Source organism: Piliocolobus tephrosceles, chromosome 10 (genome assembly GCF_002776525.5).
Source record: "Piliocolobus tephrosceles isolate RC106 chromosome 10, ASM277652v3, whole genome shotgun sequence".
NCBI classification, from domain to species: domain Eukaryota; kingdom Metazoa; phylum Chordata; class Mammalia; order Primates; family Cercopithecidae; genus Piliocolobus; species Piliocolobus tephrosceles.
The window spans coordinates 14,391,542-14,417,286 of record NC_045443.1 but is presented as its reverse complement, the minus strand read 5'-3'; positions in this window follow the sequence as shown (position 1 = coordinate 14,417,286).

The following is a 25,745-nucleotide window of genomic DNA, read 5'->3' as shown; positions in this document are numbered from 1 at the left end:
TTTATTTTATTTTATTTTATTTTATTTTATTTTATTTTATTTTATTTTATTTTGAGACAGAGTCTCACTCTGTTACCCAGGCTGGAGTCCAGTGGTGCAATCACAGCTCACAGCAATAGCTTCAACCTCCTGGGCTCAAGCAATTCTACTGCCTCAGCCTTCCAAGCAGCTGGATCTACAAATGCATGCCACTATACCCAGCTAATTTTTTTTCCAGTAGAGAACAGGGGTGTTGCCCAGTCTCTAACTCCTGGGCTTAAGCGATCCTCCTACCTTGGCTTCCCAAAGTGCTGGGATTACAGGCATGAACCACCGTACCCAGCCCCAGAGAACAAAATTTTAAAGTCCCATCATTATGTCCCTGTTCCCCTGGACCAACTTCCTATACAAAAAAAAAAAAAACAGTGTCAGCTAGGGTTTAGTAAGGGAAGTGGAGACCCTGATGAGTCTTAGAAATACAAGGTTTGTTATAGGATTTAAGCCTTCTACACCTATACTAAGAGCTGAAGAAGCAACAATCCAGGTGGGCTCTTTGGAGAAATAGAGAATAGGCACCAACTAATTAATCCGAAAAGTCAAGCACATACAATTACCTAAGTGGGACTGCAAAGGGAATGCTATTGCCTCTGTATAGTTATCCCCTCTGTAGGTCCACAATTAAGTGTCTGTTGGTGGACCTGGGGCCATTGTTGGTCAGCAGATTCAGCAGATAAGAAGAAGACATGCCAGAGGTGAAGTGAACAAGGGTGGGGGCAATCTGGAATTTACAATCAACTCTTTGCCTGTTTGTCACCATCTCTGAGTAGGATGACCTTCAGAGAGTATTGGCCAGTGCTCCATTTCTGCCTTCCAAATATTACATACTTTCTCTCCTTACAATATAAGGAGAGAAACTGATTCCACATTAAACCAGTTGAACACAGTTCAACCCCCACAAGTACCTCAATCTCCTTTTAAGGCATCACTCTTCCTCATTCTTAGCCTGAGTCATTGTTACTGGCCCCAACTTCAGGCCTTAACATGTGAACAAGGCCTATCTAACCACAGTCACATTGACTGGTTCAGCAATGGAAATATAATCCATTTCAACTCTGAAATTCTTCCTAAATCCACTGGAGAGACAGTTTTCTCTCTACTGGCATTAATAAACTGACACAATGTATGATTAATGTTGCTTCTGTCTGTATTTACTTGCCTGGGAATAAAACTGACAGCAGGAAAAGCTGAAATATGGAGAATGATAGACACCTAATGCTGTTATATGAGCAACTAGATTTAAATAAAGTCTTATCCATCCCTGAATTTTTCCTTTTTTTTTCTTTTATTTTTTTGAGACAGAGTCTCACTGTGTTGCCCAGGCTGGAGTGCAGTGGCACGATCTCAGCTCACTGCAAGCTCTGCCTCCCAGGTTCACGCCATTCTCCTGCCTCAGCTTCCCGAGAAACTGGGACTACAGGTGTCTGCCACCAGGCCTGGCTAATTTTTTTGTATTTTTTTTTAATAGAGTCGGGGTTTCACCATGTTAGCCAGGCTGGTCTCAATCTCCTGACCTCGTGATCCGCCCGCCTTGGCCTCCCAAAGTCCTGGGATTACAGGCTTGAGCCACCACACCCGGCACATCCCTGGATTTTTCAACAGGTAACAAGAGTGACTGAAACATAATAGATAGTCAGTGCTTAGTGAATGCTTGAATAAGTGAACCAGTAAATCCCCCCCACTTTTTTGGGGTTAAATAAATTTAAAATATACACCTATTACTTATACACAAAAGGTTAATATACTATCCGATTCATACTACCACTGAGAAAACTGCCCTACAAGGACCAGGTCCACATTCCAGCCCTCTACTCACGCATGTAGCTATTAAACCAAAAGTGGAAATTTAATCCATTTGTATGACCAATGATTTTGTGCTAGATAAGACCTAGCACAAACAGATGAGGTAAGCCAAGGCAAGAATGTTTTGTTGCTCTGGTTAAAATAACAAATACCTAAAAAGTGAAGTTATTCAACAATGGGTGGTAAAGTGGAAAGATGCCATAAAATTACTAGAGGCCATGTGCAAGTTATGAAAGAGCAGTATGAGCCGGGCGCGGTGGCTCACACCGGCATTTTGGGAGGCCAAGGCAGGCAGATCACAAGGTCAGAAGATTGAGACCATCCTGGCCAATACGGTGAAACCCCATCTCTACTAAAAATACAAAAAGTAGCCACGTGTGGTGGCAGACACCTGTAATCCCAGCCACTTGGGAGACTGAGGCAGAGAATTGCTTGAACCCAGGAGGAGGAGGCTGCAGTGAGCCGAGATCGCGCCACTGCACTCCAGCCTGGGCAACAGAGCGAGATTCCATCTCAAAAAAAAAAAAAAAGAAAAAAAAGAAAAGAAAGAAGAAAGGAAGACTAAATGAGGGACTTGCTACTGAATGACCTAAATCTTCTTGGCAAAACAAAGCTATAAAGAACTTAGGGGCTGAACTCAGGCAGCTTATTAATAATGTATTAAGTTTCAGGAAAAAGGATATTATTAAAGGCCAAGCTAAACATGACAATAGTTTTAAATAGTTTCTAAAGTTGTATTTACTAGTTCAAAAGCATTTAAAATTTTGCATGTGTATATATATATACACGTGCATATATATACATATACATATATACATGTGCATATATACACATATACACATATATAGTAAGAATAATGAGATTTTATATGCCGGGTTTTAACATATTGCAATATTGCAATTTGAAGTTTAGATTATTTGGTTTGTGATTTTAATAGCTGTCATAGCTGAAGATGAGACTTTACAAAGATATGCTGATCAAAATAGAAGCAGTACATTATTGGCTGTATTTAGTAACTCATAATACTTATTTTAAGTTATCATCTGCCAAATTTGGCTAACATATTTCTCTTTCTTCCAGGTATCTCCCAGGTCTCAATCAGGGGTTAATACAAACTAATTAGGAATTATTACATTTTATACAAAAATTAGCCAGGTGTGGTGGCATAATAATATAAAAATCATTACATTTTAATATTTTTAACAAATGTATTTATAGTAAGACCCATTGAAATAATAATAATAATTATTATTATTATTATTTGGAGACAGAGTCTCATTCTGTCACCAGGATGGAGTGCAGTGGCACGATCTCGTCTCACTGCAACCTCTGTTTCCCAGGTTCCAGCACTTCTCCTGCCTCAGCCTCCTGAGTAGCTGGGAATATAGGTGTGTGCCTCCACACCCAGCTAATTTATTGTATTTTCAGTAGAGACAGGGTTTCACCGTGTTAGCCAGAATGGTCTCAGTCTCTTGACCTCGTGATCCGCCTGCCTCGGCCCTCTTTTTTCTTTTTTTTTAATTGAGGCAAAGTCTCTGTTGCCCAGGTTGGAGTGCAGGGCGCAATTATAGTTCACTGCAGCCTTGAACTCCTGGGCTCCAGGCATCCTCCTGCCTCTGCTTCCTGAGTAGTTGAGACAACAGGCACAGGCCACCTAGCCCAGCTAATGTTTTAGAACTTTTTTTTTTTTTTTTTTTGGTGGAAGTGAGATCTCACAATATTACCCAGGTTGGTCTTGAACTCCTGGGCTCAAGCAATCTTCCCACCTTGGCTTCCCAAAGTACTGGGATTATGGGCATGAACCACTTCACTGTGCCTATCCTGAAATTATTTTTTTTGAAAGACTTAAAAATAAGCTGAAGAATTATATTTGCAACTTTTAAAAACATACAAATGTGAACATTTTAAAGATTATAGCCATTGTTTTTAGCAACAAAATAATTGAAAACGGAATGATCCAAAATCATCCAAAATAATAATCGTCCAGTTTGGGATTATTTTCTTGCTAAAAACAATGGCTGTAATCTTTAAAATGCAATAATGGTCATACATTCATTTTCAATATATTCTCTCCACAGGACATTTCTTTCAAAAGACTGCTATATTCTTACATATTTTTAAAACCTTACCTAAATTTTAAAGGACAAATAGGTCCTTTATTTGCTACAAATAACAAGAAATCCTCCAGGTATTACAAGATTTTCACAGTTATTCCCCATCTAATTGCAACATTTTTAAAAAGTCAAGTTGTATAAAATGAAATATAATAAAAATATCCTGTCTCTCTAAATTCATTTCTGGTTTCAATTTCTTTCCTTTGTGAAAGGAGCAGTAAATTAAAAAGATCACAATTGGAGATACAAATTTGGTAGTTTATAGCATAGATGATATTTGAAACTCAAATTATCCCTTAAGATACAGGGCATAATAAAAGTAGAAGTCTTACTGTAGACCTTGGAAGATACCAACATTTATGAGTGAGTAGGAAAAAAAAGAGTAGTAAATTTAATTTTATTTGCTAACATTTACTTAGTTTTTACTTTTTGCTAGATGCCTTAAGAGAACTGTCTCATTTAATCTTTGCAACAACCCTATGAGGGAGAAAATATTAATACTACCGTCCACATTTGACATCTTGCCCAGGCCATACTGCTATTTAATGGAAGAGCTAAAATAAGAAAATCAGCAGTTTGGCTCCAGAATACTATATCATTAAAATTAAATGAGTACATTGGAAAGTCTACCACATAGTAATATGGAAGACAAACTTGAGAAGATGTCCAACAATACATCCAAGAAGAAAAGAGAAATGTGATGAAAATAATAAGAGAGAAAATGACAGAAAGTAGAAAATACAATTCCCATCGTTAAATGATAGATGTTTCTGAAGAAGAAATTAGGAAAGTTAAAAAAACAGCTACAAGTTACTTTTCAGACTACCAGTCCAAAAGTCTCATTGAATTTCAAATGACATTAATTTAAAAAGAGGCCTATATTTAAAAAACATTTTGGAAGAATGTTTAAATTAAATAGGCAAGATAAAAAATCTTATGAGTTTTAGCTAAAGATGGAGTTAAAAAAGTGTATATACTATGGCTGGGTATTTGGTGGTTGGGTGAGAGGTAAATATACAATATGCTATATTTGAAGAAACAAAACTGACACTGACATCAACTTCTACTCTGCGACATTAAACAACAATCAATGTCATAATATCGTAAGAGCCTTGAAGGGAAATGATAGGATATTAGACTTTTTGTATAAATATTTCATGTAGAAAAGAAACAGATATATATTCTTAGATATTCAAAGGCTCAGAAATACATGACCCATCTATCCTTTCAGAAAAGCTACTGATATAGATCTATTTACCTAAAAGATTTATCAAAATTAATACTTCAAAAATTAAAAAGTCTGAGTATTAGAAAAAAAGACTTGCATAAAGGAACTAATAATAATAATAAATACTTTTTTATAAAATGGGCCAGACGCAGTGGCTCACGCCTATAATCCCAGCACTTTGGGAGGCCGAGGCGGGCGGATCACGTGGTCAGGAGATTAAGACCATCCTGGCTAAGATGGTGAAATCCCATCTCTACTAAAAATACAAAAAATTAGCCGGGCGAGGTGGTGGGCGCCTATAGTCCCAGCTACTCGGGAGGCTGAGCCAGGAGAATGGCCAGAACCTGGGAGGCGGAGCCTGCAGTGAGCCTAGATCCTGCCACTGCTCTCCAGCCTGGGTGACAGACTGAGACTCCGTCTCAAAATAAAAAAAATTAAAAAAATTAAATAAACAAATAAATAAAAATAAAAATAAAAAAAATGTTGGCCAGGCACAGGGGCTCCCAGCACTTAGGGAGGCCAAGGCGGGCCGATCACTTGAGTCCCGGAGTTCGAGATCAGCCTGACCAAAATGACGAAACTCCATCTCTACTAAAACTACAAAAATAGCCAGATGTGGTGGCACACACCTGTGGCCCTAGCTACTCAGAGGCTAAGGCATGAGAATTGAACCTGGGAGGCGGAGGTTGCAGTGAGCCAAGATCATGCCATAGCACTCTACCCTGGGCAACAAGAGTGAAACTGTCTCAAAAAGAAAAAGAATCAATACAGATTGGGTATTCCTAATCAATTAATCTGAAATCCCAAATGCTTCAAAATTTAAAACTTTTTGAGTGCCTGGTTTATGAACCTGGGCCCTTTTCCTGGAAAGTCCTAAATTCTAATCCTTATCTCTTTAGCATCATGAATTCTAATCCTTATCTCTTTAGCATCATGTATTAGTCCATTTTCATACTGCTATAAAGATACTACTTGAGACTGGGTAATTTATAAAGCAAAGAGGTTTAATTCACTCACAATTCTTCATGACTGGGAGGCCTCAGAAAACTTACAATCATGGCAGAAGGCGAAGGGGAAGCAAGGCACATCTTATACAGCAGCAGGAGAGAGAGCATGCAGGGGAAATTGCCACTTCTATAATAAAACTATCAGATCTGGTGAGAACTCCCTCTCTATCATGAGAATAGCATGGGGGAAACCACTCCCATGATCCACTTACCTCCCACCAGGTCCCTCCCTCAGGAGGTGGGAATTACAATTCGAGATGAGATTTGGGTGGGGACACAGAGCCAATCCATACCACACCATGAGACTAAAAAACAAAAACACTGCACTACTAGCCAGGCGTGGTGGTGGACACCTGTAATCCCAGCTACTTGGGAGGCTGAGGCAGCAGAATCACTTGAACACATGAGGCGGAGGTTGCAGTGAGCCAAGATTGCACCACTGCACTCCAGCCTGGGTGACAAGAGCGAAACTCTTTCTCAAAAAAAGCAAAAAACAAAACAAAACAAACAAAAAAACACTCCACTGTAATATTTGGAAGCATTTTACTTTATTTTTTTAGCTCCTCACCCTGCACGGCTTAAGAATTCCACTGTTTAAAATTTTAGCAAATGTCTTTAAGAAAAAATTGCTTGCATGTCAACTTCCATTCTCCATTCTTGTCTTACTAGCATCTTAGCTCCTACAGCCTCCAATTTTGTTTCTCCAGCAAAAAGCTGCAACAAAACTCTGTTAGTTTCTCTGTTTTCCAGCAGTAGCTCTCTGGGTAAATCCTGAAATATCCATCTCTCGCTTTGTATCCAGAAATAGAAAATTCACTCCTGGCCCCCAGCAAAAGCATCTATGGAGATCCATAGTAAAATACTGCTGGACTTTAACCTAAGAACAATAGAAGGCTATTTAAAGCAGAAAAGTGACAAGATCAGATTTGCATTTTAATACTCATACTACTGGCTGGGTGTGGTGGCTCATGCCTGTAATCCCAGCACTTTGGGAGGCTGAGGTAGGAGAATCACCTGAGGCCAGGAGTTCAAGACCAGCCTGGGCAACATAGTGAGACCTGTCTATACTAAAAGTAAAAATCTAGTTAGGCATGTTGATGTATGCCTGTAATCCCAGCTACTTGGAAGCCTGAGGAAGGAGGATCCTTTGAGCCCAAGAGTTCAAAGCTACAGTGAGCTGTGATTGTGCCATTGCACTTCTGTTCAGCCTGTGTGACAAAGTGAAACCCTCTCTTTCTTAAAAAAAACAAAAATCATATTACTATGTTACAACCCCTAACGAAATGATCAATTCAGAGACCAGTCATTGATGACTGCTAAATCCATCAACCCAGCACTTCTGAAAAAAAACCCAAAAATTCTGCTGTACATTTGTGTGGGAACAAAGAAAATGACAAATAATGTGTATTATTGGTTTTTGTTTTTTGTTTTGTGACCAGGTCTTCCTCTATCCCCTAGGCTGGGGTACAGTGGCACAACCATAGCCCATTTCTCCAGCCTCCACCTTGCAAACTCAAGCAATCCTTCTGCCTCAGCCTCCCAAGTGGCTGGGACAACAGGCACAAGCCACCATAACCAGCTATTTGTTGTTTGTTTGTTTGTTTGTTTGTTTGTGTTTGTTTGTAGAGACAGGTTCCCACTTTGTTGCCCAGGCTGGTCTTGAACTCCCAGGCTCAAGTAATACTCTCATTTTGGCCTTCCAAAGTGCTGGGATTACAGGTGTGAGCCACCATGCCCAGCCTTGTATTTTTGTTTCTAAATCATTTGAGGTCACTTGAGGTCAAGAGTTCAAGACCAGCCTGGTTAACATGGCAAAACCCCATCTCTACTAAAAATACAAAAATTAGCTGGGTGTAGTAGCAGGTGCCTATAGTCCCAGCTACTCGGGAAGCTGAGGCAGCAGAATCGCTTGAACCTAGGAAGCAGACGTTGCGGTGAGCCGAGATCGTGCCACTGCACTCCAGCCTGGGTGACAGAGTGAGACCCTGTCTCAAAAATACATACATACATACATACCATATATCTGATACATACATACCATATATGTGATACATGCATACATATATACATACCCATGTATGGCAGGGATAATACACAGGAGTGCAATAAAAACCTATGTTTAGTAGGAGGCGCGGTGGCTCACACCTTTAATCTCAGCACTTTGGGAGGTCCAGGTGTGCGGATCAGCTGAGGTCAGGAGTTCCAGACCAGCCTGGCCTGGCCAACATGGCCAAACCCTGCCTCTACTAAAAATACAAAAATTAGACTGGGCGCGGTGGCTCACTCCTGTAATCCCAGCACTTTGGGAGGCCAAGGCGGGTGTATCACAAGGTCAGGAGATCCAGACCATCCTGGCTAACATGGTGAAACCCCATCTCTACTAAAAATACAAAAAATTAGCCGGGTGTGGTGGCTGGCACTTGTAATCTCAGCTACTTGGGAGGCTGAGGCAGTAGAATTGCTTGAATCCGGGAGGGGAGGTTGCAGTGAGCCAAGATCATGCCACTGCACTCCAGCCTGGGTGACAAGAGTGAGACTCAAAAACAACAGCAACAACAACAACAACAGCAAAATAAACATGTTTATTGCAGCACTATCCACAATCGCTAACATACAGAATCAACCTAAGTGTCCATCAACAGACGAATGGTTAAAGAAAATGTGCTGTATACTTACACGATTAAATACTATTTAGTGATAAAATAAAAAAGAATGAAATTCTGACATTCATGGCAATGTGGATGAGCTTGGAGGACATTGTTTTAAGTGAAGTAAGCTAGGCACAGAAAGATAAATACTACATGTTCTCAAAGTTGATCTCATAGGAGCAGAGAGTAGAACAGTGGCTACTAGAGCCTGGGAAGGGTAGTGAGGAGGGCGAAAAGCCAGGGGTTGATTAACAAATACAAAAGCACAGCTAGATGGAAGAAATAAGTTCATAAATAAAGATTATAAAGTGCATTTCTATAATCCCAGTACTTTGGGAGGCCAAGGCAGGAGCATCACTTGAGCCCAGGAGTTTGAGATGAGCCTGGGCAACACAGTGAGACCTTGTCTCTATAGGAAATAAACCAAATTAGCCAGGCATGCTGGTACAGGCCTGTTTCAGCTATTTGGGAGGCAGAGGTGGATTGCTGGAGCCTGGGAGTTCGAGGCTTCAGTGAGCCACTGCACTCCAGCCTGGGTAACAGAGTGAGACCCTGGCTCCAAATAAATAAATAAATTTCACTTATAAAATAACTCTGCATTGAATGGCAATTTTAGTGAATAGGAAAATAGGACGGAGTATAGCATGAAAGGGAAAAGTCATTAATTGGATAAACATTTGTTCAGTAACTACTAAGTACAAAGCACTGTTGAAAACTTGAGATCCAATGCTAAATAGTCCTATTATCGTACCTGGAAGAACTTATAGTCCAGCAAAAAATAATATTATATTCAATCTTCAGTGCTCAACTTTGAAATGAAATGGTTTCTTTTGTTTGTTTGTTTGTTTGTTTGTTTGTTTGTTTGTTTTTGAGACATCTCGCTCTGTCGCCCAGGCTGGAGTGCAGTGGCGCGATCTCCGCTCACTGCAAGCTCCGCCTCCCAGGTTCAAGCCATTTTCCTGCCTCAGCCTCCTGAGTAGCTGGAACTACAGGCGCCCGCCACCATGCCCAGCTAATTTTTTGTATTTTTAGTAGAGACAGGAGACCAAGACCATCCTGGCTAAAGCAGTGAAACCCCGTCTCCACTAAAAATACAAAAATATATATATATTTATACCCATATATACAAATATGTATGGGTATAAACATATACCAAAGTAAGAAGAATTGGTAATAATAATATAATGAACTCTCATAGATTTCATCACCAAATTTCAAAAATTATCAACACATAACCATACTGATCTCACATATTGCCCCCCCCCCCCCTTTTCTTTACTCCACCAGATTATCTTAATGCAAATCCCAGGCATGATATCATTCCATTACATAAACAAATATTGACCGGGCACTGTGGGTTACACCTGTAATCCCAGCACTTTTTGAGACGGAGTTTCACTCTTGTTGCCTTTGTAACAAATACAAAAGCACAGCTAGATAGAAGGAATAAGTTCATAAACAAAGATTATAAAGTGCATTTCTATAATCCCAGTACTTTGGGAGGCCAAAGAGTGAAGAAAGGCTTGACTGACATTATCAGTACTTATTGTTTTGGTAAATGAAAATTTTATTTATTTACTTAATCTCATAAAATTTTTTAGTATATTTATATGATTTTTAAATGTTGTTTTTAACTTAATAAATGTATTTTTCACTTTTTTTTTTTTTTTGAGACGGAGTCTTGCTTTGTCACCCAAGCTGGAGTGCAGTGGCACAATCTCCACTCAGTGCAATCTCCGCCTCCCAGTTCTCGCCATTCTCCTGCCTCAGCCTCCTGAGTAGCTGGGACTACAGGCGCCCACGCCACGCCTGGCTAATTTTTTGTATTTTTAGAAGTGTGTGTATGTGTGTGTGTGTGTGTGTGTATATATTAGTATGTGTGTATATATATTTTGTTGTTGTTGTTTGTTTGTTTGCTTTTTGAGACAGAGTCTTGCTCTGTCGCCCAGGCTGGAGTGCAGTGGCACAATCTTGGCTCACTGCAACCTCCACCTCCTGGGTTCAAGCAATTCTCCTGCCTCAGCCTCCTGAGTAGCTGGAATTACAGGCATGCACCACCAAGCCTGGCTAATTTTTGTATTTTCAGTAGAGACGGGATTTCACCATGTTGGCCAGGCTGGTCTCTAACTCCTGACCTCAAGTGATCTGCCTGCCTCGGCCTCCCAAAGTGCTGGGATTACAGACATGAGCCACTATGCCTGGCCAAGAAAATAGATTTTTAAAACATATTTAGTTATTTTTTATTTTTCTGGCACCTAACCAAATAGTTAATTGAAGAATGGATGTGTTTGCAAAAGAGGCCTTCAATCACTATCCCTTAAATTCATTATCTAAAGGGAAGGAAGGTAAAATGAAATAAAGAAAAGTTGCTAGTTGATATGAAACAATTAATAATTAGGACAACCTCCAGGCTTTGAGCTTAAAATAAAGATTATGTATCATATTTTATCACAGTTCAGCTGTATCAAATCTAAAGAAAGTCTTGTATATATGGGTATTCATTTTCTTTCTTTTTTTTCTTTCTTTTTTTTTTTCTGAGACCAGTCTAGCTCTGTCGCCCAGGCTGGAGTGCAGTGGCGTGACTTCGGTTCACTGCAGCCTCTGCCTCCCAAGTTCAAGCAATTTTCCTGCCTCAGCCTCCCAAGTAGCTGAGAGACTACAGGCGTGTGCCACCACGCCTGGCTATTTTTTGCATTTTTAGTAGAGACGGGGTTTCACCATATTAGCCAGGCTGGTCTCCCTCCTGACCTCATGATCCACCCGCCTTGGCCTCCCAAAGTGCTGGGATTACAGGCGTGAGCCACCACACTCGGCCATTTTATTTCTTAAACTTCACCTATATCAAATATATGTCAATGTGTGTTTTTAAAAAAATGTCTATCATTAGGTACATTTAGAGAGAAGTGAAGTGCTAGATTACAGCTGCTGCATAGTATGCACCCTAACTTAGTGGAATGCAGCCAGTCACAGGGGAAGCATAGAGTGCAAGATGTCTGTACATTACAAGTTCTTGTGTTTAGCTCTGTCTGGCCATGGACTCTGTCTTAAAATTGCTTAATGTGAATTCTCCATAGGCTTTCTGCAAACACACAAACACACACAATGAAATAAGCCAAAGTCTCCAGCCTCACCACATTTTGTGCAAAGTCTGCAACAGCTTCTCTAGGTGGAATTTCTGGTAAAAATGTAGTTCTGCCCTTGTCTCTGTGATGTAAACTGTTAAGACCTTTCCTTTTAGCTTCTCCTTCATACTACCTTCTTATGTTTTTGGTTTTGCTTTTTACTATATTTTCTATAATATTAATTAGAAACTCAACCTATCTTTTAAATTGTGCTATTATTAGCATTTTTGATATTGCTTTTGTTAAAATACTGCGTAAGGTTTGAGTAGTTTTAGTCCACAATTGCAAGATTAGACGTTTTTCAAGAATGCATGTATCTAGTTACAGCAGTAATCCAACTATTTATGGTATCAGTGAGGCAATAAGGAATAATCCAGAGCTTCCTGCGCCACTTTACACATCTTTGAAGAATTCCATGAATCCAGTTCTATCTGCACTCAAATGAATACCTTTCCCCCACATGAAAATCATCTTGTTAATGTTAATTAGGACTAAAATATAATATCAGTACCATATGGAACTAAGAAATGCCCTAATGAGTAGGACCTGCAATCTGCTGACGCCCAGAAATGCAAATTTCTAAGCAGAGATAAGGAAGTTCCTGAACAAAAGTTAGTTATCCCTTGATATAATCGCACATGATAGGAAGAGAAATTTTACCAAGAATTGCATGTGTTGAGCTAGAGTGAATCTGGAGAACAAAAATTCAGTGGGTTCCTAATATTATTTCATAAAAAGATGTTGCTGTGGTTTGACTGTGTCCCCTCCAAAATTCAGGTGTTGCCAATGTGATCTTATTAAGAGGTGAGGACTTTAAGGGGTGATAAGGTCATTAAGGTTCTGTTCTCATTAAGGGGATTAAGGATGTTATAAAAGAGGCTTCATGCAGCTTTTAGTTCTCTTGCCCTTCCTTCTACCTTGTACCATAGAAGGACAGAGCAGCCCTCCCGTTTGGAGCCTGTAGCCCTCACCAGACAACTGAACTTGCCAGTGCGTTGATCTTAGACTTCCCAGCCTCCAGAATTGTGAGAAATTTCTTTTCTTTATAAATTGCCCACTCTCTGCTATTCTGTTGTAGCAAATTAAACTGTCCCTAAGACAATGGTATTCTCTGTAACTTGCCCTCTTCATATAGAATATGACACATTTATTTAGCTTGTTCTCTAGCTTTTCTGCCATCTGAGGACACAGTTTCAGGTTTGTTGTTGCTGTGTTTTTTGTTTGTTTGTTTGTTTGTTTTGAGATAGGGTCTCAGGCTGTAGTATAGTAATGCAATCATAGCTCACTGCAGCCTCAACCTCCTGGGCTCAAGTGATCCTTCCGCCTCAGCCTCCTTCGGAGCTGGGACAACAGGCACGTGCCACCATGTGCAACTAATTTTTAAATTGTTTGTAGAGATGGGGTTTTGCTATGTTGCCCAGGCTAGTCTCAAACTCCTGGCCTCAAGTGATCCTCCTGGCTTGGCCTCCCAAAGTGCTGAGATTACAGGTATGAGCCACCATACCCAGCCACAGCCTCAGCTATTTTATTATATAGCACAAACGGCTGAGACAACATATGAAAGACTGTAAGAGCTTTGTCAGATTTCTTTTTTTTTTTCTTTTTTTTGAGACGGAGTCTTGCTCTGTCGCCCAGGCTGGAGTGCAGTGGCGCGATCTCGGCTCACTGCAAGCTCCGCCACCTCCCAGGTTCACACCATTCTCCTGCCTCAGCCTCCCTAGAAGCTGGGACTACAGGCGCCCACCACCATGCCCAGCTAATTTTTTTGTATTTTTAGTAGAGACGGGGTTTCAGCATGTTCGCCAGGATGGTCTTGATCTCCTGACCTCGTGATCCGCCCACCTCGGCCTCCCAAAGTGTTGGGATTACAGGCGTGAGCCATCGCGCCCGGCCCGGATTTCTTATGCTATATAACTGGACCGTATTTGTAGTTTTAGTCACCCTATCTGTTGTTTAGAAATGGCAGTAAAGCCCTTGCTATATTTCGTTTATTGAGGCCTTCCAGTGCGCCTGGTACTCTGCTAGGTACTTTAAATATATTACATCATATAATTTTTTTTTTTTTTTGAGGCAGAATCTGGCACTGTCACCTGGGCTGGAGTGCAGTGATGCAATCTTGGCTCACTGCAACCTCTACCTCCCAGGTTAAAGTGATTCTCCTGCCTCAGCCTCCTGAGTAGCTGGGATTACAGGCATCTGCTACCATGCCCAGCTAATTTTTTGTATTTTTAGTAGAGACGGGGTTTCACTATGTTGGCCAGACTGGTCTCAAACACCTGACCTCATGATCCACCCGCCTCGGCCTCCCAAAGTGCTGGGATTACAAGTGTGAGCCACCGTGCCGGCCACATCATATAATCTTTATAATTCTCATAGGTAGGCATAATCTTCATAGTTGAAGAAGTTAAATATCAGAGAGATTAAGTGACAACCACAGAGCTAGCAGGTGGTAGGAACAAGATTTAAATACTTGACTTGATATGCCCTAATTCTTTCAAAACAACAGAGATTCTTCAATCATGGAGTGGAAAAGAACTACTGGAAAGAGAGAGAGAATGAACACTAAGGTCCTATCCTAGATCAGCTGAATCTAAATCTCTCTACTCACTGGCCAGTCTTCACCATGCTTCAAACTCCACAGTCCAAATTACAGAGGAAGCAAGAGTATTTGTCTTAGATGTTTACAGTCACCCCTACAAGTAATCTCCTAGGTTGTAAGCTAGCTTCTTGTAAATCATGTACCTACCATAATCTAATCAGTGACACTGTAATGCATTTCAGAGCAATTTCCCTGAGCAAGGCTTAAGATAAAGAAGCACAGTGGATGTGGCAGCTAGTATGACTTTTATGTCCAATATATTTCCTTTCTTGGGTGTAATGCATAAAACAGTTCTCTGTAATTCCAAAAATGATCTACTGTCATATGAAAGACTACAATATATTCACTACCTCCTTAACAAGCATGAACAATTAGTCTGTCCAAAAATAGCATTAAGAGATGTGAGGACAGATACAGTGGCTCATGCCTATAATCCCAGCTACTCAGGAGGCTGAGGCAGGGAGAATTGCTTGAACCAGGGAGGCAGAGGTTGCAGTGAGTCAAGATCACAGCACTGCACTCCAGCCTGGGTGACAAAGCAATACTCCATCTCAAAAATAAATAAATAAATAAATAAGTAGTAGGAGAAAACATTCCCCCCATATATTCATTTCTTAATCCCCAGAACCTGAAAATACTACTTTATATTGCAAAAGAGTGAATATTACCTTGTATGGAAAATATCTGATTAAGTTAAGGATCTTCAGAGGAAGCATTTATCCTGGATTATTGGATTATTATGTCCTGGATCATTGTCCTAAATACAATTACATGTATCCTTAAAACAGAGAAGCAGGGGAAGATTAGAAAGACGATCTTTCTAAGGAAGAGGAGGCAATATGAAGGCAGAGGCCCAGATCAGAGAGATGTGGCTGTGAGCCAAGGAATGCCGAGAAATGCCAGATAGCTCCCAGAAGAAGCTAAAAGAGGCCAGAAATCAATTCTCTCCCAGTGGAGGAAGCATGGCCCTGCTGACACGTTGATTTTTACATTTCCAGTCTCCAGAACTGTGAGAGACAGATGTGTATGATGTTTAAAACCATCATTGTTTTGGTCATTTGTTATGGCAGCCACTCTAATACAAGGGGTAATTTTTAAAGTTGTTTTTTTCTCTTCAGTTCAAAATATCTAGGTATTTTATATTAGACCTCTAGTTCCTTTGCGGTCCTATATCCAGGTTTTATTGTATTTTATTTTTTGAGACAAAGTCTCACTCTGTCACCCAGGCTGGAGTTCAGCAGCATGATCTCAGTTTACTGCAACCTCTGACTCCAAGGCACAAGTGATCCTCCTACCTCAGCCTCACAAATAGCTGGGACTACAGGCATGTGCCACCACGCCCAGCTAATTTTTGTATTTTTTTGTAGAGATGAAGTTTCGCTTTGTTGCCCAGGCTGATCCTGTACTCAAGTGATCTGCCTGCCTCAGCCTCCCAAAGTACTGGGATTACAGGCATGAGCCACTGTGCCCAGCCCCAGGTTTTATTCTTTGCCATTATTTAGTCTTTGGACTAAATTCTGAAGATGAAAAACACAGACATTTCCTATTGATCAGTGGTTTACAAATATTGGTGGCATAAGAATATCCAAGGAGACTCATCATTAGTGGAGAATCCTAGGGTCCCACTACAGACTGTGGGGTAGCAACTAAATTTTGACAGGTAGCTCAGATAGATGCTTTAGATGGCCCTTAGACTGACCACATTTTGAAAAAGTGATTTAAAATAGTGGAAGAAATATGGAATATTAGTGTATTAAGTAGAGCTAGATTGAGTTGTGACAGAAAATCTACAATAATATTGACTTTAAAAAAATATCAGTTTATTTTCTCACACATAAAAAAATATAGGGAGGCAATCCAGGACTGGGACAGCCCATCATAAGAGATCCGGGCTCCTGCTAAATTGTTTCTCATTTCTTCTTCCGTCTTGCTGCTACTCCATCCTCAGCATGAACCTTTCACCTTATGGTCCCAGATGGCTGTTTGAGTGTCAGTCCTTACATCCACATTTGTCATGTGGGAAATTACTTTAGCTCAATAGTAGCCCCTAAGTATACTACCATGCAAGCTATCATAGAAGTCATCGAACAAAAAGCCATGCAGATTAAGTAAAGATGCCTGAATTACGTGGTTTATTGAATCAATTTAAAATGCAGACTGAGGGCAGGCATGGTGGCTCACGCCTGTAATTCCAGTACTTTGGGAGGCCAATGTGGGCAGATCACTTGAGGTCAGGAGTTAGAGACCAGCCTGGTCAACATGGCAAAACCCCGTCTCTACTAAAAGAAATAAGAAAATTAGCTGGGTGTGGTGGGTGGCACATGCCTGCAATCCCAGCTACTCAGGAGGCTGAGGCTGAGGCATGAGAATTGCTTGAACCTAGGAGGCGGAGATTGCAGTGAGCTGAGACAGTGCCACTGCACTCCAGCCTGGGCAAAAGAGTGGGTGAGAGACTCTGTCTTAAAATAAATAAATAAAATAAAATAAAAAAGACGGGGCCAGGCGTGGTGGCTCACTCCTGTAATCCCAGCACTTTGAGAGGCCAAGGCGGGCAGATCACTTGAGACCAGGAGTTCAAGACCAGCCTGGCCAACATGGTGAAACCCCATCTCTACTAAAACTTCAAAACTTAGCCAGGCATGGTGCCACATGCATGTAGTCCCAGCTACTAGGGAGGCTGAGGCAGCAGAATCGGTTGAACCCAGAAGGCGAAGGTGGCAGTGAGCCAAGATCAAACCACGGCATTGCATCCCGGGTGACAGAGCAACCAACACTTTGTCTCAAAAAAAAACAAAAACAAAACAAATAAACAACAACAACAAAAACACAGACTAAGCAACAAAGACAAAGGAATGAGGTAACAGGTGAACATAGGATAGGATACAGGTAGGGTAAAAAGACCACGTAATGTGAATTGTGGGTTTTCAATGTGTACAGGTCCTATCTTTGTTTCTGCTACATCAGTCTTCCCTTTGAAGGTACGCTCATGAGGAGCAGAACTGGGATTTGGACAAGGGAGCTTAGCAGACAGAGAGTGCCTGGAACCAACACACTCATTTGCTCTAAAAGCAAAAGGCAAGGAGGACAAGTATGCCTGGCTACAACTGTAGCTCCCTAATTAACCTACTAAACAGCTATGGGTGTCATCTGTGTTTTTAGGGTAGAGCACAGATGAGACCAGAATGACATCATAATGAGTATCACTAATGAGTAGCTGTATTTGTTTCCCATTTCTGTGTAACAAACTACCACAATTTTAGCAGCTTAAAGCAATATCCATTTACTACCTCATAGTTATATAGGTTAGACATTGGGCACTGCATGACTGGGTTCTCTGCTCAAAGTATCACAAGGCTGAAGTCAAGGTTCAGCTGGACTGAGTTCTTGTCTAAGGAAAATCCTAAGGAAAAATCTACCTCCAAGCTCATTCTTCTTCTTGGCAAAATTCATTTCCTTGCACAGGCTGACAGGCTGGAATATATTTGTATTTTTAGAAGAGATGGGGCTTTGTCATGTTGGCCAGGCTGGTCTCAAACTCCTGACTTCAAGTGATCCACCCACCTTGGCCTCTCAAAGTGCTGGAAGCAGGCCTTAGCCACTGCGCCCAGCCGAGTTTCACCTGTATCTTATAAGCTACTAGTTTACCTGATATCTAGGCTTAATACTTCATATGAGTTTCAAATATCTCACTTGTTTGTCCTAGCTTCTATGGACCAATTGAATACTCTCAAATTATACAGCAAACATACATGATGACTTTTCAGTCAGCAAGAGAAAGGAGGAAGTGAAAATGTTTTATTCCTCCCCCAGCGTCCTCCCCCGCCCTTTAAGGATTTTCTTTTTTTTTTTCTTTCTTTTTTTTTTTTTGAGACGGTGTCTGGCTCTGTCGCCCAGGCTGGAGTGCAGGACGGGATCTCAGCTCGCTGCAAGCTCCGCCTCCCGCGTTTACGCCATTCTCCTGCCTCAGCCTCCTGAGTAGCTGGGACTATAGGCGCCCGCCACCTCGCCCAGCTAGTTTTTTGTATTTTTTAGTAGAGACGGGGTTTCACCGTGTTAGCCAGGATAGTCTCGATCTCCTGACCTCGTGATCCGCCCGTTTCGGCCTCCCAAAGTGCTGGGATTACAGACTTGAGCCACCGCGCCCGGCCTAAGGATTTTCACAAACAATATTTCTGCTTATATTCCACTGGTCAGAACTTAGTCACATGGCCATTCATGGCTTAAAGAGAGATAAGGAAAAGCAATCTTTACTTCAGGTAGTCATGTGCCAAGATAAAAATCTGGTGTTTTGGCCAGGCGTGGTGACTCACATCTGTAATCCAGCACTTTGGGAGGCTGAGGTAGGCGTATGGCTTGAGTCCAGGACTTTGAGACCAGCCTGGGCAACATGGTGAAACCCCTCTCTACAAAAAATACAAATTAGCCAGGCGTGGTGGCGCCCCCACCTGTTGTCTCAGCTACTCTGGAGGCTGAGGTGGGAGGATTGCGTGACCCTGGGAGGGGGAGGTTGCAGTGAGCCAAAATCTTGCCATTGCACTCCAGCCTGGGTGACAGAGTGAGATCCTTTCTTAAAAAAACAAACAAACAAAAACAAAACAAAGCAAAAACAAGAAAAAAAAAAACCTGATGTTCTGTCACAAAAGAAGAAGGGGAAAAAGAAATGATGGAGGACAATTAGTAATTTTCACAATTACCAAAAAACAAAATTAGCAATAATAACCTTGACATAGAGACTATAGCTAGTATTTATGACTTATCTTTCTTTTTACCTGGACTGTGTTATTTGCCTTCCAGCAACACTTAAGCTTGTATGATTCTGCTCCTCTTCCTTCTCCTCCCTTACCTCCTCACCCCACCCGGAGCAGAGTGACTTGTACCTTCAATTCTGAGGCTGATGAATTATTTGTGATACTCCAATAGGTCTCAGGTACTCTGGCACCATTAGATAGTAGTAAAAGGAGGTGACCCCAGGTGTTCCCTAGGATTCTTGCTGTATTCTTCATTTCTCCTATGTAATCGAGATCTATATAATACAGTTAAAATCATCACGTCCTTTTTGCATCTTGCTCCAATGGCATATGGAGCCTGAAATAGTTAGGTGGCAGTTTCTACTTCAAATTTATTTCCACTATTATCACATAGAACCATTCTCTTGGGTACTGAGAATTGACACCTGAAAAGCCTGTGGTTACAAGTTGAGGAGACAAAAATTCTGAAAACAGATTATTAGATGCGAACATGAGCAGTGCCCCTCCCAAGTACACTGCTAGTTTCCTGGAATCTTATTCCTTACTATGGGAGGGAAAGTATGATTGTTGGTCACTGGTTCAGAACATATATCACATTCTGCAAGACAGAGCTGTAACTTTGCAAAATGAGGTTCCCAATCTTACACCCTGGTTGAATTTTCAATAAAATGTTCCAATTTCTTATATGGCTGACTTATAAGCACAAAAAAGTATAATAACAAGAAATACTGTGGGCTTCAGCTTCTTTTCTTATACTATGAAGAATGGTCTAAGGCAAAGTCTGAGTGGTGTATAACACATTCAGTAGGTTCATACATGATGACACTATAACCATGAAAACAAATATGCAACCAGAGGGAGTCTAAGTCAAGACAAAACAGTGTCCTCTACATGCCAAGGGGAGCCAGTGAAACTGACCTGCAATCAGATGGAAGACTTCCCTGTAAACTATGGATGGGCTTTCTGTTCACTGGTCAGTGTGTTTTGCCAATTTAAACTTCAGCAGGGCGGGCCTGGTGGCTCACGCCTGTAATCTGAGCACTTTGAGAGGCTGAGACGGGCGAACCACAAGGTCAGGAGTTCGAGACCAGCCTGGTCAATATGGTGAAACCATGTCTCTACTAAAAATACGAAAATTAGCTGGGCGTGGCGGTGGGCACCTGTAGTCCCAGCTACTCAGAAGGCTGAGGCAGGAGAATTGCTTGGACCCGAGAGGAGGAGGTTACAGTGAGCTGAGATCACGCCACTGCACTCCAGCTTGGGCAACAGAGCGAGACTCCATCTCAAAAACAAACAAACAAACTTTAGCAATGCTAGCAGACAAGTTAGCCTTAGTGAAGTGAAGACCAGGTGATAAACTCCAGGTGATAAGCCTCCTTCACTACCACCTTGCTACTTTGAGCAAGAACCAGGCCAAGGATGATTGACAGCCACAATGTAGATCATACCATCCAACTAATTAGTCAGCCATCATGTTTGAAGCAGGGACTATGTGAAACTTCGGGTTGAGTTCAGAATCTGATTGGGCCAAAGGTGCAACAAATTCATATTAGAGTTCCAACTATTATATGATATCTTAAGGACCTTATTCTGGTTAATGAAAATAGTGGTGTCCTGGGTCCTATAGACTTTGCATGTTATTATAGTCAGTATCAATAAGTCCACAAAAGTTGTGCTGTTTTCTTTCTCCCAGTGTGTGATATTATATACTCTTTTCTATGGGGTTCCCCATCTCTCATTCATTCAAATATTCCACATTTATAAAGGCATTTAAGTCAGAGAACTGTCTAAGAGCCTGCCATTCCACTGTGGTGGTTTAAGAATTCTTCATTAGGCGCAGTGTTTTCTGAAATACATATTAAACAACACTTTGATAAGCTGGTTCAATTTTTTCTTGCAAATTCCATTGTCCCAAAGCTGAAACCATTGATATCTGGAGTAAGGCATCCTCTGGCAGGATTCACATTACTCTGCTTAATTATCTGCTGCTTTTTCTTTTAACCTCTGTAACTCCTATGCCTGGATCACTCACTACACCCATTTTATTTCCTTAAATAGTTGCCACTTAAGGCTTGGTGCAGTGGCTCACGGCTGTATTCCCAGCACTTTTGGAGGCCGAGGTGGGTGGATCACGAGGTCAGGAGTTGGAGACCACCAGCCTGGCCAATATGGTGAAATCCCGTCTCTACTAAAAAAAATACAAAACTATTAGCCAGACGTGGTGGCATGCACCTGTAGTCCCAGTTACTCGAGAGGCTGAGGCAGGAGAATTGCTTGAACCCAGGAGGCAGAGGTTGCAGTGACTCCAGATCATGCCACTGCACTCCAGCCTGGGCGACAGAGGGAGACTTCATCTCAAAAAAACCCAAAACAAAACAAAACAAAAATAATAATTCTATGATAGTTTCTGCCTCTGTATCAATTGGTATAGAAAGATAGCTTTTCTTCCTTTATTCTTTCTTTTCTTTTCTTTCTTTCTTCTTTCTTTTTCTTTCTTTCTTTTTCTTTCTTTCTTTCCTTTCTCTCTTTCTTTTTTTTTTTTTTTTGACAGGGTCTCACTCTGTTGCCCAGGCTTGAGTACAGTGGTGCAATCGTGGCTCACTGCAGCCTCAACCTCACAGGCTCAAGTGATCCTCCCACCTCAACCTCTCAAATAGTTGGGATTACAGGTGTGTGCCACCATGCCTGGCTAATTTTTGTATTTTCTGTAGAGACGAGGTTTTGCCTTATTGCCCAGGCTGGGCTTGAACTCCTGAGCTCAAGTAATCTGCCTACCTTGGCCTCCTAAAGTGCTGATTACAGGTGTGAGCCACCACACCCACCCTGGCTTTCCATTTCTATTCCAAAAATGTGTTCTAAGGACCACACGCGTAAGAATTCCCTAGGAGATCTAGGTAAAAATGCAGTCTCCTTAGCTAATCTCAGTTCTATAGAATTAGAGTATCTGAGTATAAGGCAAGGAATCTTCATTTTAATGAGTTTATTAGGTAAGTCTTATGTACAGTAAGAACCATTGACTGGATTGCTTCTTTTATCAATTAATTCCTAATGGCTGGAGACATGGGTGAATAATTGAACCTTGATGGATGAATTTGGTAGGGCAGTGAAAGAACCAGTATAATATTCCTTCCTCTATTCCCTTTTGTTGTGGGCTAATGTTTGTCTCCACCGACAAATTCATAGGTTGATATCTCAACCCCAATGTGATGGTACTTGGATGTGGGGCCTTTAGAAGGTCATTAGATCATGAATGTGGAGCCCTCATGAATTGGATTAGTACCCTTATAAAAAAAAAAAAAAAAAAAAAAAAAAGGCCAGAGCTGGGCGCAGTGGCTCAGGCCTGTAATCCCAGCACTTTTGGAGGCTGAGGCGGGTGGGTCACCTGAGGTCAGGAGTTAGAGACCAGCTTGGCCAACATGGTGAAACCCAGTCTCTACTAAAAATACAAAAATTAACCGGGCGTGGTGGTGCATGCCTGTAATCCCAGCTACTGTGGAGGATGAGGAAGGAGAATCGCTTGAAGCCGGGTGATGGAGGTTACAGTGAGCCGAGATTGCGCCACTGCACTCCAGCCTGCGCAATGAGAGCAAGACTCCATAAAAAAAAAAAAAAAAAAAAAGGCCGGGAGCGGTGGCTGACGCCTGTAATCCCAGCACTTTGGGAGGCCGAGGCGGGCGGATCACAAAGTCAGGCGATCAAGACCATCCTGGCGAACACGGTGAAACCCTGTTTCTACTAAAAATACAAAAATTTAGCCGGGCGTGGTGGCAGGCGCCTGCAGTCCCAGTTACTCAGGAGGCTGAGGCAGGAGAATGGCGTGAACGCGGGAGGTGGAGCTTGCGATGAGCTGAGATCCGGCCACTGCACTCCAGCCTGGGTGACAGAGCGAGACTCCCTCTCAAAAAAAAAAAAAAAAAAAAACACAGTCAGAGAGCTAGCCTACTCCTTTTCTGACATGTGAAGATGTAACAAGGAGTTGGCTGTCTGCAGCTAGAAGAGGGCCCTTACCAGAACACAACTGTGCCAGCACTTTGGTCTAAGACTTCTAGCCCTCAGAACTGTGAGGAATAATTTCTGTTATTTATATACAGTCTATGGCACTTTGCTATAGCAACCCAAACTGCCTAAGAAATATTTCAGCATAGGGCCGGGCGCGGTGGCTCAAGCCTGTAATCCCAGCACTTTGGGAGGCCGAGGCGGGTGGATCACGAGGTCAGGAGATCAAGACCATCCTGGCTAACATGGTGAAACCCTGTCTCTACTAAAAAATACAAAAAATTAGCGGGACGTGGTGGCGGGCGCCTGTAGTCCCAGCTACTCCGAGGCTGAGGTGGGAGAATGGCGTGAACTCGGGAGGTGGAGCTTGCAGTGAGCTGAGATCCGGTCACTGCACTCCAGCCCGGGCGACACAGCAAGACTCCGTCTCAAAAAAAAAAAAAAAAAGAAAAGAAATATTTCAGCATAAACCAGGTAAAGAAACTAAGACAAAAAGTGTTAATGTACTTATTCAAGATCACAGAGGTAGCAGGAGCTGAGCCAAGATTCACGCTGAGACCTTGTTACCACCACTGCCCTCTTAAACACTGTTCTATTCAGAAAGACATAGGGTCTTAAGGTAGACTAGGGAATAAATACCTCAAGACATGTAAGTTTTACTTGAGTGGAACACCAAAAGGAACTTTTGCATGTGATACAAACATAAATACATGTAAAAAGAGTATCCATATGTATTTGTGGAAAGGGGGGAAATGTAGGAGTTGTAAGAGAACCTAACCTGCTTCAAATCCCATTCCTATTTTTAGAAACTCAGCTAAAAGTGTTCCCATTGAAGGAAACTGGCATTTATCTGCTTAAAAGGAAATCAAACGTGTTAGAAGCCTTGCCAACAAATGAAGAGAAAATTCTCAGTGAAAGCAATTTTAAATGACGCACAAACTCTACCTGGCTTGGGATTCCAACAACCTGCAAAAATGTAGCAGACGTAACTAAGATATAAACAGAAGTCTAAAGAAGAAATAAATTTGAAGTATTCTTTTCCACACTTTATCATGGTACTCTCTCTTATTAAGAAAAATTATCGGCCAGGCGCCTGTAATCCCAGCACTTGGGGAGGCAGAGGTGGGTGGATCATGAGGTCAGGGGTTCAAGACCAGCCTGGCCAAGATGGTGAAACCTCATCTCTATTAAAAATACAAAAACAATTAACCAGGCATTGTGGCAGGCACCTGTAATCCCAGCTACTCGGGAGGCTGAGGCCAAGAGGCTTGAACCCGGGAGGCAGAGGTTGCAGTGAGCTGAAATCACGCCACTGCACTCCAGCGTGGGCAACACAGCAAGACTCCATCTCAAAAAAAAAAGAAAAGAAAAGAAAAAGAAAAATTATCCAGGCTGGGCGCAGTGGCTCACGCCTGTAATCCCAGCACTTTGGGAGGCCAAGGTGAGCGGATCACTTGAGGTCAGAAGTTCGAGACCAGACTGGCCAACATGACAAAACCCTGTCTCTACTAAAAATACAAAAATTAGCCAGGCATGGTGGCGCAGCCTGTAATCCCAGCTACTTGGAAGGCTGAGGCAGGAGAATCACTTGAAAACAGGAGGCAGAGGTTGCAGTGAGCTGAGATTGTGCCACTCTACTCTGACCTGGGTGACAGAGCCAGACTCCAAAAAATAAAATTAGAAAAAAGTACAATTAGGGCTGGGTGCAGTGGCTCACACCTGTAATATTAGTACTTTGGGAGGCTGAGGTGGGAGGATCACCTGAGGTCAGGAGATAGAGAGCAGCCTGTCCAACATGGTGAAACCCCATCTCCCAGGTTCAAGCGATTCTCCTGCCTCAGCCTCCCGAGTAGCTGGGATTACAAGCACCCACCAATATGCCAGGCTAATTTTTGTATTTTTAGTAGAGATGGGGTTTTACCATGTTGGCCAGCCTGAGATGGAACTCCTGACCTCTGGTGATCCACCTGCCTGGGCCTCCCAAAGTGCTGGGATTACAGGCATGAGCCACCATGCCTGGACTTTAATGTATTTTTTATGCTAGAGTTTTGCTGAGGATTTTTGCATCAATATTCATTTGTGATGTTTGACTAGTTTCCTTTCTGTTTTTTCTTTTCTTTCTTTCTGTCTTTTTTTTTTTTTTTTTTGATGTTTCTTTAGTTTTGTTATCAGGGTAACACTGGCCTCACAGACTGAGTTTGGAAGTTTTCCCTCCTCCTCTATTTTTTACAATAGTTTGAGTACAATTGGTATCAGTTCCGTTTTATATGTATGGTAGAATTCAGCAGTAAAGCCATCTGGTCCCAGGCTCTTCTTTGCTGGGAGACTTTTAATTATGGCTTCGATCTTGTTCCTTGTTACTGGTTTTTAGTTACGGACATGTTAATAATATTGAGTCTTCCAATCCATGAACATGGAATATCTTTCCTTTTTTTTTTTTTTTT